This window comes from Lagenorhynchus albirostris, chromosome 5 (genome assembly GCF_949774975.1).
Source record: "Lagenorhynchus albirostris chromosome 5, mLagAlb1.1, whole genome shotgun sequence".
In the NCBI taxonomy this organism is placed as follows: Eukaryota; Metazoa; Chordata; class Mammalia; order Artiodactyla; family Delphinidae; genus Lagenorhynchus; species Lagenorhynchus albirostris.
In genome coordinates, this window is record NC_083099.1 from 74,156,977 (window position 1) to 74,176,760 (window position 19,784).

At 51.4% G+C, this 19,784-nt stretch overlaps 1 protein-coding gene and 1 long non-coding RNA gene across 5 annotated transcripts in view; one reads left to right on the top strand and one right to left on the bottom strand.

Moving 5' to 3' along the window:
• Window positions 1-4,002, bottom strand: part of LOC132521125 (uncharacterized) — a 44,840-nt gene extending 40,838 nt beyond the window's left edge. For all 4 annotated transcript variants that reach the window (XR_009540739.1, XR_009540740.1, XR_009540738.1 and 1 more), the window contains exons 1-2: window positions 3,856-4,002; window positions 405-513 (exon numbers count right to left, since the gene is read on the bottom strand). This is a non-coding gene — a long non-coding RNA (uncharacterized LOC132521125). The remainder of the gene's footprint in view (window positions 1-404; window positions 514-3,855) is intronic.
• A 620-nt stretch (window positions 4,003-4,622) lies between these two features.
• Window positions 4,623-19,784, top strand: part of TNK2 (tyrosine kinase non receptor 2) — a 39,271-nt gene continuing 24,109 nt past the window's right edge. Inside the window, exon 1 of the mRNA XM_060150391.1 lies at window positions 4,623-5,395. The gene's annotated coding sequence lies outside the window, so the exon portion shown is untranslated. The remainder of the gene's footprint in view (window positions 5,396-19,784) is intronic.

Genomic DNA, 19,784 nt, shown 5'->3' on the forward strand with positions numbered 1-19,784 from the left:
GTCTTGCTTGGCTGTTTTCCTTTCTTTCTGCATTTTCTTACTTCTCTGATTACATTTATTCTTTGGAAGTTGGGGAAGGCCTAGGAGGCTAAAGTTTTTCTACAGACAAGAGGGAGGCAGAGGACTTGGTGGGGGGTAGGGTCTGTCCTGGGAAGGCCCCATAGGGTCCTGCTTGGTTACACTATCTGTGATGCAATCTCACCCATTCAATAGATATTGCTGGCACCTACTGTATACTTGGCATTGTTCTAGGTGCCTGTGCCAGTCTTATCCCCAGACAAAACCTCCTGTTATTGTGGAGTTTATGTTGGTGGGCGGAGGCCAGGGAGGGTTGTCAGAAAGTTAAAAGTAAATCATAAATATGAAGGACACGCTTGAAGATTATAGTTTCTTTTACAACTTACATTTGGGGGGACTTCCGGATCCTGATTATGGTGTTTCTTGATCTCGGTGCTGGGTGTATTCACTTTGTAAAATGCCCAAGTCTTTGCACTTCTCTGGATGCATGTTATACTTCAATGAAAAGTTCAGAAAATTATATTCTGATATTTTCTATCACTGTCCTCTTTCATTAAAAAAAAAAAAAAGCCAGGGCTTCCCTGGTGGCGCAGTAGCTGAGAGTCCGCCTGCCAATGCAGGGGACATGGGATCGTGCCCCGGTCTGGGAAGATCCCACTTGCCGCGGAGTCGCTAGGCCCGTGAGCCATGGCCGCTGAGCCTGCGCGTCCGGAGCCTGTGCTCCGCAGTGGAAGGGGCCACAGCAGTGACAGGCCCGTGTACCGCAAAAAAAAAAAAAAAAAAAAAGCCAGTTAAGGGACTTCCCTGGTGGCGCAGTGATAAAGAATCCACCTGCTAATGCAGGGGACATGGGTTAAAGCCCAGTCTGGGAAGATCCCACATGCCGCGGAGCAACTAAGCCCATGTGCCACAACTACTGAGCCTGTGCTCTAGAGCCCACAAGCCCATGTGCCACAACTACTGAAGCCCACGTGCCTAGAGCCCATGCTCTGCAACAAGAGAAGCCACCGCAAAGAGAAGCCCATTCACTGCAACTAGAGAAAGCCCGCATGCAGCAATGAAGACCCAACACAGCAAAAAAAAAGCCAGTTAAAACTCACTAAATTCAGTGCACCTCCAGCTAATAGTTTGCAAGAGTAGTTTAAAAAACATTGCTCTATTTTAAAAAACAAAACAGAACCCAAAAAACCTTCAGCCCAACCACTCCGCAGCATCAACACTCTTGGCCGAGCACCTGCTTGCAGGTGCCTTCATCACCCGCTGCAGCCTTCCTTGCCCTCCTGCTTACCCCAAACATGCAACCATTTCACAGTGGACATTCTTCAAGGCACTGCCACAAGCCTCTCTCAAGCAGCTTGGGCTGCCTCTGCTTAGAACTAGACCTGACAAGCCCTTCCCCCTGCAGAATCACTCTCCTGTGGGCAGCTCTTTTCAAGTTTCAGATCTGGGAAGAGACTGGCTCAGGCACATTGGAGGGTTGAGGTTATCCCCCCAGCCTCCTAAATATCCTAAGCCTTGTGTTTCTAGCCTGTGTCTCATTTCCTCCATTGTGCTGTCAGTCCCCTTGGGAGAGAGCAGTCTCCTCAGCTACCAGTACCAGAGTCAAACACAATGAAGAGGAGGAGACATGCTCCAAGACAACTTCCATCACAGTCCCAGTGCCAGTGGGACAGTCCAGGAGCTGAGATGGCAGGATGGGGGAAGGGAGCAGGAGACCTCTTTTCTGTGAGCCTGAAGCTCCAGATAACCCTGCACTAGGGATGTTGGAGGCATGGGTCTGGCTCTTGAGAGCAACTGGAAGGGAGACGGGAGAATGGGGAGCTGGGCTTCCCTAAGAGAATCACCCAGCAGAACAATCCAGCATGTAGGTGCTTTGACCCTTTGCCTTGTTTGATTTAGAGCTTGATTTACCAGCAGAGAAACTTGCTCCAAATCAGCTGTTTGCATCTATTGATCCCCAAAATCTGGTCAGACTGATGCCAAAAATCTCAGCTCTCTGTGCACCAATGCCAAACAGAAATACAGAGTTTTGGAGGAACAAGAAAAATGGCTTTAATCTTTGTCTGGCAAAGGGGAAAACACAGCAGGCTAGCACCTCAAGAACTGTACCCCCCCTTCCCGGGGAATCAGACAAGATCTTATAGGTGGGGCTCACAGTCCAGGGTATATGATAAGGATCAAAATTGTGAAGGTCTTGCATTCTTCTTGCATTATTTCAAAACAGTCACAGCTGGTGTCAGGCAGCTGGGTAACTGGGTCCAGCAGCCCAGTACTTGAGCCTGTTTGTCTCTGGTTTATCTTTTTTTCTGAAATGCAAAAGGCTACAAGGGGTGATTTGTTATAAGGGAGTGCAGGGTAGTAGGGCATGATGTAATTTACATAGAGTTAGGGGTATTACCATGCAGGATGTAATTCACATAGTGTCAGGGAGTAATAGGTTAGCTTTGTGAAGGACAAATCTAGTTACAGACACTACAGATTAGCAACAGTTAAAATAAAGCTAGGAGTGATTAACCCTTTCCATCCCATTTGTTTCTTCTCTAGCCTGTTCACTGTTCCCTTTACTTTCCTTGTTCTCAGGAGAGGAACAACTTCATTTCTATTTTTGTTGCAACAAATTCCCCAGTGCTAGTTCATTCCGTCCATATTAATGGAGGAAGGGAAATGGGCGTCACTCTTGTCTGGCTGAGGACAAAACTTCAGTTTTGCTCCACTTGACAATCACCAGCTGTCCAGCCCAGGGGCCCATCTACTACTTTAAAACCTGATGCTTCCCAAAGCTCCTGGGTATGGTGTTGCTTCGTTGCCCCTTATTGGTTCAGAGCAGACTTGGGAGTCAGAAAAGTGGATTTGAATTCTGGCTTCACTACTACCAGCTGTTACTTAATCGTGTAGAGCCTCAGTTCTATCACCTGTGGAGTATTGCCTGCCCTAGACCCTGTCTCGGCCCAGGTGGGGTGCATTCAACTTCCTGCTCAGTGGCCCTGGCTGCACGGTGAAGGGCAACCCCCTTACACACACTGTTATCGAATGATTTAGTAGAAAGTTGCCCTGCTCACCTCACAGGGAAAGACGCCATGACCCAAATCCACCCAGTCCAGCCCCCCCATAGCTGTCTAGAACCCGTGCCCTTCTCATTGTCCTACTGTCCTCAGGCCAGAGCCCTTGGGCCCAATGCTGGAAAATAAGAGTGCAGGAGTCACCCTTACACAGTTCTCTGATGTCTGATCCCTGGGACAATTCTGTCTGGAGTTGTTTTATTATTAAACGCATCTTATAGATGAGGTACAGTCAGAAACGGCCAACTTGCCCTAGCTTTTGGGTTCTAAGCTTGGCAGCCCAAGGCCGCCTCCAGCTGGGCTAGGATCTGGGTCTGCAGGTTGCACTATCACTGGGAGAAGGAGCTCTGAATTTTCTCCTCCTTTCGGGGTACAGACCCAAGAGGGAGCAGTGCAAGAGGGAGGAAGACTCCCTTTGCCTGGGACTCTTTCTGCTTGTATTCCCAGCAGGAAGTGTCACAGGCCTGAGCCCGGCTCTCCCTTGGCCCCAGGGTAAAGGTGGAGGCAGCCCAGGTTCATAGGTCTCTGGGCTGTTGCTGAAAGATTAGGACTAGAGTCCCTCTCTGCAGTCAAACACTCACTGGATTGGGACCTTGGAAACTTTCCGGTCCAATCTCCTCTTCATTTTAGAAACGAAGCAACTGAGGCCAGAGGTAAGTGTTTTTTTTACACTCATAAGTCAGGAGCAGCTGAACTGCTACTTAGAATTCGAGACTCCTACTTCAGCGCTCCTCCATTGGGCCCTGTTGACTACACCGTCTCAGTAGGCACTCCCTACCTTCTGGTTCACCTCTTCTCCCTCTGGCTCCACAGGAAGGCGCAAGCGGGACTTCTGGTGGGAGGAAGAAGGGGGAGCAGTAGGGGCTCTGAAGGAATGAGAAGTAAGTGGGACATGGCCCCTTAAGGCCCCGCCCGGCCCCCAACCCGGCCAGGCTCCGCCCACCTCGGGCAGCGCAGGCGCAGGCTGGCTCCAGGAACCCCCGGCGGGAGGGCGGGCGCTCTTGGTTCTCGGGCCGGGGCGTGGGGCCGCAGCACCTGCGGGGGCCTGCGCAGGGCGCGGCGCCCGGCGGGCGGACGTCGACGCCCAGGAGCGAGGGCTGGGAGCCGGGACCGGGACGTGTGGGCGGAGCGGGAGGGGACGCGACCCCGCAGCCCCCTCCCCCGGGGGACGGGGCGGAAGGAACCGGGTAGGGGGGTGTGAGCGGGCGGCGAGGGCAGCACCATCTGGAGGGGCGGGACCGCGCGGCCTCTGGTGGGCAGGAGAGTGCGTTGGGCAGTGCCGGCTGGGGGCCCTAGGCCGGGAGCGCAGGAGGAGCGCGGCGGGCTCTGCCCAGCGCTGCAGGAGCAGCATCCGCAGCGGATCGGGGTTCTCAGCTGGGGCCCGCAGCAGCTCCGCGGGCTGAAGCTCGGCGTGGAGGAGCAGGGGGGCGTGGGTCCGGCCGTGCAGGAGGAGGGCGGGGTGGGTCCGGGGGTGCAGGAGCGGGGCGGCCGGGGCCGCGAGCCTAGCCTGGGGGTGGTGTGGGGGCCTGCGGACAGCGCGGACTGGAGGCGCCCGCCGCCGTGGACGGGCTCCGTGGGCTGGCCTGTGGTGCAGGAGGAGGGGCTGGGCCCCCGCAAGCAGTACCAGGAGAAAGGGGGAGGCAGCCCCGCAGTGCAGGAACGGGGGGAGGCTCGCACCGGGGTGCAGGAGCAGGGGGAGGGGAGCCCACGCAGGCTGCTACAGCAGCCCGAGCAGCTGTCCGAGCTCGGGGACGGCCTCTGGGAGAGCAGAGACGAGCTCGAAAGTTCCGAGGAGCGGGGGGAGCAGTACTGGGAGAGCTGCGGGCACCTCAGAGGGGAGGCAGAGGTCCTGGGAGTGGCCCCGGCACGCCGCAAGAGACTCGAAGTGGTGGGGAGGGCCCGGCCAGTGGGGCCCCAGGGCCCTGAGGGAGAGGGGCGCCTGGGGGTGCAGGAAGCAAATTGGCTGCCCGGGGTGCAGGAAGGGCAGGTTGTGCGGGCTGTCCAGGAAACATACCTGGACGGGAAAGGGTCCCAGGAGGGAGACGGACCCCTGGAGGGACACAGGATCCGGAGGCGCAGGCGGAGGAGGAGGTGGTAACTCACAGGCCGGCTGCTCAGCATCAGCATCGGCCGAGCCAGGGCCGTGGTGAGAGCAGGATGTAGGGGTTTGGGGAGTGGGGGGCAGAAGAGCGCCGTGAACCTGGGAGCGTTGGAAACCACTACCCGATAGCAGGCAGTGTCCTGCTGGGTCCTTTTCTGCCACCTCAGCCGGGACATCATAGAAGCTTTGTCAGCAGAGAGCCAGTGGAAGGCAGCAGGTAAGGAAGCCCAATTCTGTTCTCAGCTGGAATTGGTGTGTTTGGAAGGAGGGGGCTGCAGTTATCGCAGGAGAGCGTGGTCTCCAAACTGCCGTTTTTCATTCCCCTGTGTTTAAACCTGGAGAGGAATGAAGCAGTGCAGTGTTCAACAACGAGACAGGATCCCTCCCCCCATTACTGTATATGCCAACTGGAGTGATGGGATATTTCCTTAGAGTCTAGACTGGCGGTGAGACTGTCTGGGTGGCTGCCAGGCCTGGGCAGAAGGGAGAGAGGGGTAGTCCCAGGCTGAGGTTGCAGAGGAAGTAGTCATCTCTCCACCCCTCCACCCCCGCTTCACCCGTTTACCGGTGGAGATAGGGGTGCCTCCATGCCATTGCTGGGTTGGTGCAATCAGCACACGCTGCTTCACGTCCTCAAAACACGTTCCAAAAAAGGGAAGGGGCAGCATTGCATTAACAGGACCTTATCTTGTAACCCTCTTGGCCACGTGAGCTGTCAGCGTGGCAGCCGGTAACTTGGGCACGAGCCTGGCCTGCTCCTGCCACACCTTCTTGTCACATTTGATTAATACTGAGGGCCCAGAGCCAAGGATAAATAGTGGGCAGAAGGGTGGAGAGCTGGTGAGGACTTCTGTCTCCATGTGGGCTCTCAGGACCCCAACCTGAAAGTGTGGGATAGGAGAGGTTTTCTGCACTGCTGGACTCTGGGCATCCTCGGTGGCCCAGACCTCAGCCCCACCCCATGGAGGTGGACATATGGGCAGCTGTGGCATCATGGGTTCTGTATCAGCCAGGGCCAGCTCTCAGCCCAGTTTAGAGGTGGGACTTGCAGAGGTGGGGGCTAGATTTGGCTTCCTGTTGACTTCCTCATGGCCTGGGTGCCAGGCCTATTCATTCCTGCCCCACAGGGGCTTGGTTGGCCACTTGTGGGCCTCATCTGCCTAGGGACGTTCACCTCTTACCTGGCGCTGTCTGGGTTCTTGCTTCTCTAGTCCTCGGGTGGGGATGGGTACAGAGTTGCTGCCTGTCTCGGGGCCTTAGCCAAGACCCATCTCTGCCCTACCCCAAGGAGTGGCTCTGAGTCAGATGGCCCCCAGACCCCTGTCCCAACCGGACTGGGTGGAGATAGTCCTTTTCTGTTGGGGCAGGGGGAGTGGTGGTCACGTCCTAAGCAGGCAGCTGCCGGGACTCTGCTGGAGGAGCCAGTTAGCCTGCTCCCCATGCAGACCCAGACTTGACTGTCAACTTCGTCCCATGCCTGCCTGTCATCCTGCAACCCCAAACACTCATGCACCGGAAGTTCAGCTGCTGTGTCCAAGGTGTCTGGCTCCTCTGGGACGGCCAGACTGGTTCTTGCGCTCTGGCTTCAGTGGAGAGAACTGTTCTAAACACGCGCACGTAAGCATACATGTTCACCCTGTTTCAGGTTGATTCTTGAATTTGTGGTAGATGAAGAGAAAGAGGACTTTGGCAGATCTGGGTTTACTAGCTGTGTAACTAGTGTGTAACTAGGATAACATTTCTGGGCTTCAGTTCCTCGTCTGTGAGGCAGGCCCTGGTTTTCCCTACAGTGTCCTGAGTGCAGAGGGCTCAGACCCTTCTTTGCCAGCCTAGCATCCACCTTCCCAGGAGCCATGGCCAGTGGACATTAGGCAGGAGGGGTCAGTGCTACCAGACCTTTTCCTCTAGCCCCTGAGCCCACAATTATCCCCCTGCCCTGTGCTTTATCCTGGAAGATGAAGTGTTTGTTTTTAATAATAGCTTTATTGAGGTATAATGACGTATGGTAAATGACACGTATTTAAAACATAATTTAATAAGTTTTAACATATGTGTATACCTGTGAAACCACCACCACAATCAAGATAATGAACATACCCATTATTCCCAGACTCCCAAAAGCTTTTTGTGCCCCTTTGTAATCCCTCCATCCCACCCCTCCTTTGCCATCCCCCTTCCCCAGGTAACAATAGTCTGCTTTCTGTCACTATACGTTAGTTCGTTAGTTCGCGTTACCTAAAATTTATGTAAATAGAATCATACAGTATGTGCTCTTTTTTTTTTTTTTGCCTGGCTTTTTTCACTCAGCATAATTATTTTGAGATTCATCCATGTTTTTGTGGGTATCAATTGCTTATTCCTTTTTATTGCTGAGTAGTATACCACAGTCTGTTTATCCATTTATCTCCTGATGGGTTGTTTTCAGTTTTTGGTTATTACAAGTAAAACTGCTATGAACATATGTGTAAGTCTTTGTACGGACATATGCTTTTTTTTTTTCTTGGGTAAATCCTTAGGACTGGAATAGTTGGATCATATGGTAGGTATACATTTAATTTTTAACAAACCGCCAGACTGTTTTCCAAAGTGGTTGTACCATTTTATGTACCCACCAGCTGTGTATGAAAGTTCTAGTTTGTTCACTACTTTGTCAGCACTTGGTATGATCAGTCTCTTTAAATTTAGACATACTAATAGGTCTGTAATGGTATCTCATTTTGGTTTTAATTTACATTTCTCTAATGACGAATGTTGAGCATCTTTTCATCTTATTTGCCATCTGTATATCTTTGGAGATGTGTCTGTTCAAATTGTTTACCCATTTATTAATTGTGTGGGGTTTTTTTTCGTACTAAGTTCTGGGAGTTTCTTTTATATTTCTGGATTCAAGCCTTTTATGGGATATGTGATTTGCAAGTATTTTCTTCCAGGCTCTAGCTTGCACTTTAATTCTCCTGCGGTTCGCGGGCCTCTCACTGCTGTGGCCTCTCCCGTTGCAGAGCACAGGCTCCGGACGCGCAGGCTCAGCGGCCATGGCTCACGGGCCTAGCCGCTCCGCGGCATGTGGGATCTTCCCAGACCGGGGCACGAACCCATGTCCCTTGTATCGGCAGGCGGACTCTCAACCACTGCGCCACCAGGGAAGCCCAGTTTTAACTTTTAATGAACTCCAGTTTACCAGCTTGTTCTTTTATGGATTGTGCTTTTGGTGTTTAAGAACTCTCTGCCTAACCCAAAACATGATGGTTTTCTCCTATAACTTTTATAGTTATGGGTTTTCCATTTAGGTCTACAATCTATTTGGGGTTAATTCTTAGGTTAGTATATGGTGCAAGGTATGAATGGAAGTTCAGTTTTTTGCATATGGGCATCCAATTGTTCAGCAAAATTTTTTTAATAGACTTGTTTCTCCATGGAGTTGCCTTTGCACCTTTATCAAAAATCAGTTGTTTGTATGTGTGTAGATCCAATTGTGGACTTTGTTTTGTTCCATTGATCTAACTTGTCTGTCTTTATCCCAGGACCACATTATCTTGATCACTGTAGATTTTATAGTAAGCCTTGAAACCAAGGAAAGATCTTACACTTTGTTCTTCCTTTTCAAAATTGCTTTAGTTATTCTAGGTTTGTTGTACTTCCATATGCATTTTAGAACAATTTGTAAATTTCTACAAAATAGCCTGCTGGGATTGCATTGAATCTACAGATCAATTTGGGGAGAATTGCTGTCTTAGCAGTATTGAACCTGACTTATGAACAATGTATATCTCTGTATTTATTTAGATTTTTAAGAATTTCACCAATGTTTTATAGTTTACAATGTACAGATCTTTTAAATCTTTTGTCAGATATATCCTTAAGTATTGCATATTTTTGATGCTATTGTAAATGGTATTTTTAATGGAATTCAGTTTTTTGTTAAAAAAATTTACCTACCTTAACTGTGGTAAAATATACACAACATAAAATTTACCATTTTAACCACTTTTAAGTGTATAGTTCAGTAGAGTTAGGTACTTCCACATTGTTGCACAACGATCACTATCATCCATCTCCAGAACTTTTTCTTATCTTGCAGAACTGAAACTCTTTTTTTTTTTTTTTTTGCGGTACGCGGGCCTCTCACTGTTGTGGCCTCTTCCGCTGCGGAGCACAGGCTCCAGACGCGCAGGCTCAGCGGCCATGGCTCACAGGCCCAGCCGCTCCGTGGCACGTGGGATCTTCCCGGACCGGGGCATGAACCCGGGTCCCCTGCATCGGCAGGCGGACTCTCAACCACTGCGCCACCAGGGAAGCCTTTGGGTGGTTCTTTTCCCCAGCCTTGGGTAGTTCCCATACATTCATGTGACGATCAGTACTCAGCTTACTGCTCAAGGGGGACCTTTTGCAGACTTCTGTGGTGCTCTCTCTTCTCTGATGCTCTGTTCTATGAATTCTGGCCACTTGAGTTTCCCCAGAGTCTCAGCTTCATCTCTTCAACTCAGAGAGTCCTTTGGGGTCCAACTGGTTCCCTTCCCTTTTCTGTAGCCTGGAAACCCAACCATAGGGCTGACCTCCTTTGTTTCCTATTTCCTAGGTATCACTGACCTTTGCATCTTGATGTCTGGTGTCTTCAAAACCATTTTGTATATTTTGTCCATTTTTCTGTGTTTCAGTCAGGAGGGTAAGTCTGATCCGTGTTATCCCATCTTGGCCAAAGATGAGGATTTTACTTTAATTCCCTCATTCCCACCCTGCTACTCATCCCATCTTCCAGCCCATCCACTCTGGGCGTATCTCATGTTTTCTTCAATCTACTGTTCATTGTTTATATTGTTATGGTGTAATAAACTGTGACTTTTCCTTTCCTGGGCACCTTTTTGTTCTTCCTGGAGTTGCTTTTTTTGTTTGCTTAGTTTTCTATGTACTTTTCAATTAATTAAACTCTCCAGTAGCTGTATAAATTTCTCAGGGTGTCAATTCCATTAGGTATTCTATCAAATTCACCTCTCTAAAGAAGTCTCTTTCAGAGCCTTGTGCCCTAAAGCGGCATGGACTAATTGCTCTCTATCACTGATGCTTAGCTGTCCTCCTGGGATCTCCCTTTCAGCATCTTGGGCATTTCCTTCACTGCCTTTCTGTGCCTTTCTCTCCTGTTTCCTATCGTCCCCTTTGTTGGTTTATTCTCTAGTTTGGTAGAGTACATCCTTTAGTAGCTTCCTAAGAGAGGAGGTAAAAGAGTGGTAGATTATTTTGAGACCTTGCCAGTCTGACACTCAGTCACTTAATTAGCTGAATGTAGAGATCTAGGCTGGAAATTGCTTTCCTTTGGAAGCTTAAGGACATTGCTCTTAAGTTCCAGAGTTAACATTAATGTCTAAAATCATTCCCAATCCTTTTTGTGGAACTTGTGTTATACCGTTGCCCAGGAGTTTATAGCATCTTTTCTTTATCTCCAGTGTTCTTTAATTATGTAGCTTGGTGTGGGCTTTTGCTCTCCATTGTGGAAGACGCTTTATCCTCCAACCCTTCTATTGTGATTTTAGCAATTTTAACAGCAGTAAATGTCTGTTGATATTATTTTATCCCATGGCATGGATGAGGTAGACACAAAACTACTAAATTCAAGTTAAGTTTTAACAGAAACATTGGAATAATGGATTAGGATTTTTGGCTAGGGAGATATCCACATTTCACTTTTAAAAATCCTTTATTTTTTTTAAAGGACTTGCTAAAGTTTTACGGTCCAGATTTTTTTTTAATTAGAAAAATTAAGATAAGTGTGTGAATCTAATAAGGAGAAAATTCTCAATGAATTTTTGGAAATTTAGTAGAATGATTTCTCCATCCACTGACATTAATGGGACTTAGCATTAAGAATTACCCTCTGGGGCTTCCCTGGTGGCGCAGTGGTTGAGTCCGCCTGCCGATGCAGGGGACACGGGTTCGTGCCCCGGTCCGGGAAGATCCCACATGCCGCGGAGCGGCTGGGCCCATGAGCCATGGCCGCTGAGCCTGCACGTCCAGAGCCTGTGCTCCGGCAACGGGAGAGGCCACAACAGTGAGAGGCCCACATACCACAAAAAAAAAAAAAAAGAATTACCCTCTGTATAGTAAATAGTCCCATAAACTGATGCTCATGGCCGTGATGAGAAGGGCCTTCTGAAAGAGTGGTCAGTGTCAACAATGGGAAAGAATATTTGAAAACAGGACTGCTCTGGCTAGGACCAATGATTGGCGTAGTTACAGGCTTTCTCCAGAGCAGCGGTTCTCGACCCCAGTATGGATTCATCTGCAGAGATTTCAAGATATGATGCCTGAGTCTCACCTAGACCAAGTTGATTAGAATCTCAGTGGGCGGGGCCCACACACCGTCACTTTCCTACCTCCCAGGTGATTTTAATGCACAGCCAGTGCAAAGAACCACTGCTCCAGGGTTTAGCAGAGACCCTTGCTTCTCAGAGTGTGGTCTAAGGACCAGCACATTATCACTGGGAGCTTGTTAGAAATGTAAAACTCAGGCCCACCCCCATATCTATGGAATCCGAATCTGCATTTTAACAAGATTCCCCCAGGTGATCTGCATGTGCATTAAAGTTCATGAAATACTGCCTCATTTATCCATTCAGCAGATATTTCTGAGCACCTGCTGTGGGCTAGACTTTGTTGGTTGGGGTGAGGATGGGTCTGTTGAATTTGTTATGTTTCCTGTCATATGTGTAATTTCTTATTCCCCCTATTAAAAAATAATAATATTCTCTTCTTGTTTTGTAGATACAACATCTTGTCTTTCTGAGGATATTAATGAGCATTTTCTGTGTGTTTTGCTCTTTCTTCCACGTTAGAGGCTTTCCTTGGGTGTCCAGTATTTCTTTGTCATCTACTCTTGACCACAAGCACTGGGTGGCCTTGTTGACCGAGCTTCTTTGTATGGTGACCTGGCTGCTCGGTTTGTGGAGAACTCCCAATGTTGGTTTCTTTATATCTTTCTTTGCCTGATCAGAGTCCCCAGAAAGGACACTCCTGTCTTCTGCCAGGAGGTGGAGGTCTGGCTCCATGTTCCTGGAGGGAGTCGAGAAGGAGACTGAGATCTCCACATCTATGTGTGCGTTCCTTGTTAGGTCCCTGGCACCCCGCTGTCAGCCAAGCCTGCTGCGCCAGCGCAGAGGCCCGCACTTTACCCCCGAAGGGAAATCCCGATTTTGCCGGGTGGTACCAGGGCAGCAACCCAGTGGCTTTGTACTGGAGAGGGAGTCCAGGGGGGTCTTACTGCTTCTTAAACAGCTTTTGACTAATCCTTTGTATTTTTAGCACCTGTTCTTCTTCTAGAGGTTTCTGGGGCTTCTAGTTCCCAGGCCTTTTGAGGATTCTGTGGGGTCAATCAGGTCCTTTTCACCTTGGGATTGGGGATTTTCTCAGGTCTGCTCTCCATAGTCACTGGCCATCTGCTTTCCAGCTTCCAAAGCTATGTTGTGGTTTTCTCTTCTACTATTCTTCCCGTCCTTAGGGACTTTTGCCATTCAGAAAATTTCTCTTTTGATCATTTTGGCTTTGGTGGGGTTTTGGGAAGGAGTGAAATTATGTGCATTTGTGCAATCTGTCTTTTCCTGGAGCCTCTATTCCCTCCTTAAACTTCCTCGCAGAATCCATGAATTCATTCAGTATCTAGTATATATTTTAACAAATAAGACTCCAGCTCTGCCCTCCATGAGCTCAAATCCTTGAACCAAGCAGTTTTGTGTCCAGTTGTATATGGACTGAATTCTGGTTCACCTGTGACTCTCCAGTAACAGGTGACCCTGGTCACCCCTCCAGAGCCTCAGTGTCCTCATCTGTAAAATGCGGATAATGTAGGGTAGTGGGGGGCAGGTTAATCAGGCAATGAAAGATAAAACTTTTAGTAAAGAACTTGCACACAGTGTCTTTCTGAGGATGTGAATCGTGACTTCTCCTCCTTCATAGTCCCCCAAACCTAGCACAGGGTGAGCACACAGTCAGTATGTGGTGAGTGACTAAAGAGGTGGGTGGGATGAGAGGTTTGGCCTGGGCCCTCCTTCAGCAGCTCTAGGTCCTGGGAGCCAAGGGCTTCTGCTGGATGTGAGAACTCTAGGTTCTTCCTGTCTCTGCCTGTCCCCTGGATGTTGTATCTCCTCCTGAGGCAGGTTCTCCGCTCAGGCCCCTGACCTTTATTATTAGTCCCTGACCTTGGCAGGGCTGCCCCTCTATGGCCAGAGAGGAATCACCATTGCTCTGAACTGCTCCGCAGCTCCTAAGGATCCATTCCCTATGACAGCTTCTTAGGTGCCTCAGACCAGGCATGTCCCTTCCTTTTCAGGGTCTCAGTTTCTTTATCTCTAAAATGGGTGGGATTTAAGGTATCTTAAATATCTTGCAGTCCCTGACATCTCTCTCACTTCCAGGTTCAGACCCTTTCTCTCCCTGGCCCAGCAGCCCACCCTGCGCTGGATGTTCCTAGCTCCTGGGGTTCTGGTGTGGGCGCTGTCCCAAGGGAATGAGCAGTCCCTCTCACAGAGTAAATGCTCTCCAATTCACAGCTCTGGGCCCACCCCACCTCCAGGGCCCAACAATAGGCCCCTTCTGCTCTAGGCTCTTGCTGAGGGGGTTGGGGGATTGGGGTGAGGCCTGAGCTGGTAGGCAGGGCGACCAGCTGGGCGGCCTCTGCCCAGCCCTGGAAGAGCCCTGGGAGTGGCTGGCTGCTGGGAGCCAGACTACATCCTTCCTCTCTTCCCGGGAGCCTCGGCTGCCGGGCCTTGGTGCCGGGAGGATGTTTGGGCCAGAGGATGGTGAGAGGCAGCTCTCTGCAGTACCCTGCATCCCAGCCCTGTCACTCGGGCGTGTGGGGTGCATGTGTGCAAGAGACCCAGGCAACTGCAGGAATTTACCCACTGTCACACTCGAGTGGTGTTTATGTGCGGGGGAGGGATGCTCCAGGAATGTATTAGGGCTCTCAGTGTCCTGTCTCTGGGTGTCAGGGTTGGCACACTGGTCTTTCGCTGGTGGAGCATGAAACAGCTAAAAAATACTTTCAAGGGCTTCCCTGGTGGGGCAGTGGTTGAGAGTCCGCCTGCCGATGCAGGGGACATGGGTTTGTGCCCCGGTCCGGGAAGATCCCACATGCCGCGGAGCGGCTGGGCCCATGAGCCATGGCCGCTGAGCCTGCACGTCCAGAGCCTGTGCTCTGCAACGGGAGAGGCTGCAACAGTGAGAGGCCTGTGTACCCCCCCCCACAAAAAAAAAAAAAAACTTTCAAGACCAAGTTGGTAGATGTGCGGAGGTACTGGGTTCAGTGAGGGCCTGTGGTTGTGGTGTTTAGTCAGGTTCTTTCCTTTCCTCTCTGAAAGTTACACCTCCTTCTCTGTTGGAGTCAAAGGAGATGAGGTGTAGGAGGGTCCCTGTATCTGGTGTGTCTGCCCCTGCTTCTGTGCCCTGCCTTCCCACCCTCTGATCCCCCTGTCTCCCTCCTCTCTCTCTGCGAGGCTGGGATGCCTGACAAAAAAGACCTCCTGCCCATCGATCAACGCTGTGGTATCCCCAGCTCTCCCTCCGCAGTCTGATGAGAAGGCAGCCTTCAGTCAAAGCTGTCCCTCTGCCTTGAGGGACTGCTGTATTGTCCCCGGGGCTGAAATAGCTTTGTGGGAGCAAAGTAGCTTAGTGGTTCTGGGACAGGAGTAGCTGTAATGAGATTGGCTGCCCTCCTTCGCATGAAGGTGCTTGCTTTTCTGGTTTCGAAATAATGGGGGGAAGCAAAGCCAGGGCCAACAAGGGCAACCAGGCTTATTCCTGGTATTCACTGGACATAAGGTGGTACCAGCTCACTGGAAAAGAGACAGGCCTCCTTTCCCCAGTGTCTGTCACAAAGGCTTGAAGTCCCTTTCAGCAAACTCTTTTGACCAGGTGCCTTGCCAGATTCTTCTTTCAAGGTGACAGATATAAACAGATGGTTACAATGTACAAACCACAAGAGGTACGTACATAGGGCTCCCTCAATAGAATTAGTACAGAGTGCTACAGAAATAGCACCCTTTAAGGATCAGAGCATGATAGATAATTAAAATTTTTTTCATCCTTTTGGCTATTTTCCACATGTAGTATTATGTGTTTATACCACTCTTGTTTTCAAACATACTTTAACAAAATAACATGGGAAGCAATGGCAAAAAGAACCGTTTGGGGATAGGAAATGGGAATTTACAAAGGAGATGACGTTTTATTTGGGTCTTGAGGGACCCAAATGTGTAGGAGTTCATCATGAAGAGAAAAGAGTATCACAAAGAATAGCTCAAAGACATTAAAATTAAAGAAGATGTTGTGTCTAGGGAAGGGCAAGTATTTGACTTGGTTGGAATATGGAGACATTTTGAAGGAAATGATAAGAGTTGGAGGTGGACAGATAGGCGAGGGATGGATCCTGAAGGGCCTTGTATTTGGCTCAGTGAGGAATTACAGAGGACGTAAGCAGGAGAGGAACTTCGGATCCGTGTTCAGGTGACAGTATAAGAATAGGCAACTACGTGCCAGATGCTGTGCTAAGTGTGCCGTTCGTGATCTCATTGAGTTTGCACTTTCTGAAGGACGTACTGTTTATTCCCATTTGCAGATAAGGAAATTGAGGCTTAGAGGTTAAGGCATTTGCCCAGAAGTCGTCTGACTAGAGAGTGATACAGCCAAGATTTCAGCCCGGGTCTGTCTGACTCTTGTCCCAAAGGTATCGATGGGAGGAGTAATGAGGAGGCAGAAACAAGATTTTGTGGCCTGCCCAGTGGGGAAAGAAGGGAGTTATGGTTGGGGAGCCAGGGGTGAGGTGTCTAGCCTAGGTGGCTCGTGTTGGCTTGTGATGTTTTCAGTCAGGGTATGAGAGCACACATAAGCTAGGTTTAAGGTGGGGGTTGATGAGCTCAATTTGGACGTGTAGAATTTATGGTACCTTTGCATCCTCCTGGTGGAGCTGGCTGTAAATGTCTAGAAGCATGGGTGTAGCGCTTCTAGAGCTCAGGAATGGAGACAGACAGCACATGGTGCTAATTGGAGCCCTGGGAGGAGAGGAGGTGACTCCCAGGGAGGGAAGAGAAGGAAGGGTGAGTTCCAAAGTCTTAGGAAATATCCACAGTTAAGGAGAAGGGTGAAGAGCCCTCAGGGTTAGACTCAGGGCCTGTGGGCTCAGCACTGCTGGCAAATATGCCTCAGGCTTGACTGTCCTCAGGGCCTCAGCTGCCAAGCTCCCCTGGAAGGGAGTGGGCCACTGTGGCCTGGAGATGGAGAGGGTGTGGACAGCCATGGTATGTGTCTGAATCACCCCCTTCTCTCCCTTGGCCTGTGGCCAGCCTCCTCCCCAGACCAGTGTGATTTCAGACCTGGGATGACCTGAAGGTGTGGGGTTACCTGGTACAGTTCTCTCTGGGATGAAGTCCCAAGGGGAACCAGCCTGGCCTTGGTCCAGAAGCTTGGGCGCTGCACACAGAGGGGTGAGTTGAGGTTGACTGGGCTTGGTGGGGCTGGCATGTGTAGGCAAGATAATCCTCTGGTTGGGAGAGGAGCCATAAGCCCCCCTCCTTCTCCTCCCCAATATGTTGTTTTCCCTCCAGGGCCTGGAGAAGAGGGAGGGCAGAGATACGAGAGAGCTGGCCTGGCATATATTCCTGAGAATACGGTAGATTGTTTTGGAAAAATCTTCTTGGCCGGAAATTACATGTCACGTCTGCTCCTCTGTGTGGATTTGTAACTTGACTGATGCTGTTGGAGAGCCTGGGGGAGGGGAGTGGACGGCAGAGGCAGGCTGGTTCCTGGGCCACTACCGGCTCCCTTTAGAGATAAGTGGGCAAGTTGTAGACCAGAGGGTATACATGTGGGGTGGATTCCCCAAATCCTAGAGGCAGTTTGGATCTTGTGGGTATCTTGTAATAGGATGGCTTTCGGAGGCAGGGGCCTTGTGGAGGGAGGAGGTAGGGAGAAAGCAGGATGGGGGAATGGTTTAGATCAGACTCTTTATCCAACCAGGAGAAGGAGGGATCTGTGGGCCTGGCATTTTCAGCCTCTCTTTCTCGACGGCCTCCTGAGTGTTCCTGCAGCTGCTCCCAAAACCAGTTTCTGCCATAGCTGCAGTAAGATGCAGAGGAGCTTCTGCCTAGAATAAACACCCTGCCTGGCAGGGTCATCCCCTATGCCAACGCGCTTCAGCTGGAGAAGGAGCTTTTGAAGAGAGTGAGCCTTATGGGAACTCACCTAGTGCCCACCCGGGGTCTCCTTCCTTAGTCTTGAGGTGGAGTGTGTGTGTGTGGGGAGGGGAGTGGGGAGTAGAGGTGTCTCAGCATTTCCCTCCTCCTCTGCCCCAAACACCCAAGGTGTGAGGGTGCCCTGAGCTCACCCCTAAATACCTGGTACTGAGGAGTCAGTGGATGCTTCAGGTGCCATTGGAATGAGAGGGTGTGCGTGTGGCACCTTGGGGCCTCTGCCGTGGGACTTCCTCCACTAGCAATGTCCTCATCCTGGCACTGGGTGACAGCCCTGCGTGGACACGTGTTGGAGCAGCTCCTGCGGGAGGGAGTGTGGGTACTCGCACTCTTCTGAGCCCAGAGAGGTCAGCCACAGTGCTCTGCCTGGGCCGAGCAGTCTTGGGGGCGGGGCGGGTGGAGGTGCAGGCAGGGAGAAGTCCAGGCTGGTGAGAAGAGGCGTGGGCTGCGGAGGGCTGAGGTCTCCCTCCCAGTGCGGATGCGGGGGGCGTGGCTTCCACTGCGGAGAGGAGTGGGCTGGGCAGGTTCCCCGGGCCTGAGTGGAGTGCGGAATGGCAGCGCACCAGGGAGCCTGGCAGGTGGGCGCATGCTTGGAGCTAGGTGGAAGCTGGGCTGGTGGAAGGAGAGGGGTCTAGAGGGAGGGGTCTCAGGTCGAGTTAGGATGGGGGCTTCTCTTCTGTGAGCTTCTTGGACGGACCCCCCCCTTGTCATGGAGTATGGGGGCCCTTGAGTCCCCAGGACCTGATCGGTGGCTGTGGCTCTCTGGGGTCCTGGAGGCGGCCAGGGGCCGAGGGGAGCTGTGGCTCCGTGGTCAGTGAAGGTGCAGCCCCGCACCTGGCTCTCTGGGGGGGCAGCCTACGCTGCAGAGAGGCGGCTCCTTGGAATGGAGCCTGTGCACGGGATTGGGGGAGGGGCAGCCGCAGGCCCAGCGGGAGAGACCGCTACCACCAGGCTCTGCTCCCTCGCTCTGGCTGCAGGTGGCAGATACGGGGCTGTGGGGTGCGTGCGGGCCCGGGGACTGGGCCTTCCCTTGGCTGAGGTGCTTTAGCGGCCCCGGCCCTCCTTGTTGAGGATGCTCGAGGCCCGGCCCCTCAGGACGCAGGGCAGTGACGCTGCCGGTGCGCTGGAGGGGCGGGGACTGCGGGAGGGCTCTGCTCCCCTCCCGGGCCCTAAAGCCCGGAGTTTGGGTTCCAAGGGTGAGAGATTTGCATATCTGCGCCTAACTGGGGCCGAGGAGGGACAGCAGGTAATAGGGGAAACCTGGGGGATAGCCAGGTAGCCGGGCCCTAGACCGCATCGTCTGCTGGTGAGCTGAGGGGAGCCTTTCAGGAGTGAGGGGTATCTGTGATCCTGGCCCCAGGACAGATCCTGGGGGCTGGGATGCTGGGTAAAGAAGGGTGATGTGTTTGTGTGTGGGGTGGGGCGGGGCGAGTCAGTGGTGGTGAATTCCTGTTGCTGACATCTGCTTCAGTATCTCTGAGTCCTTGGGACTTGGGACCCAATTAAGCTGGGACCCAATTAAGCTGCCCTTTGGGCTTGCTTCATCGCTGCAGGGGAGCCCCGAAAGCACTGCCAGGATGTGGGTTTAGTCCTTTATGGACACTGAGTCCCTGTGCCCTGGACATTCCCTCTTATTGGCTTTATGAATCTGCGTATTAAGCCAAATGTCTCTGTTTGCTTTGGAAAACATGATCATGGTATTTATGGGTCGGCTTCCCTTCCCCTTGGAGATCAAGCACTTTCTCTCTTGACCAGTAGAGGGCAGTCACTGACAGGACGAAGCGGGGTGGGGGTGGCGGGGCAGAAAGGTGGCTGTTTTCTGGGGCTGGGAGAAGAGGTCTAGGAGCTGGCCTGACCTCTGACCCCTGACCATGCTTTGCTTTTCTCCACAGCCTCCCACAGCTGTATTGCTGAGCAAGCTACTGAGGCTTGTTCTTACCTGATGTGCAAGGGAACAGGCAGGCATGGGGTTCCGGTGGATTTGGGGCACATCTTTCAGGGGGTGGCTATAATTTTCAGTCTGGCCATTCCAATCCAGCAGTCCCCCAACTTGCGGTAGAGGGAATAATCCTGCTTAAATTGTCCCTTGAAGTCAGGTCCCTGGATCTCCTTCAGAATGGTGCTTTGTGGGAAATAAGCAATAGGGTTCTCTGTGCTGTGGGCATTGTGAGCCAGCGTTTGCGGGAAGGTCAGCTCCAGTGTGACCTTGACCCGACTTCATCTTGTCCATTAGCTCTGATTCCATTCTCAGGCTGGTGATTCACTGGCACTGAAGGGAGGCTGCACCTGGCTGGCCTCACAAGCTTTGGGTGGTGGTGGATGACATGACAGGGGGATGGGAAAGAGGACTGATTGCTGGGGGTGTCCCATTTCCCCCCT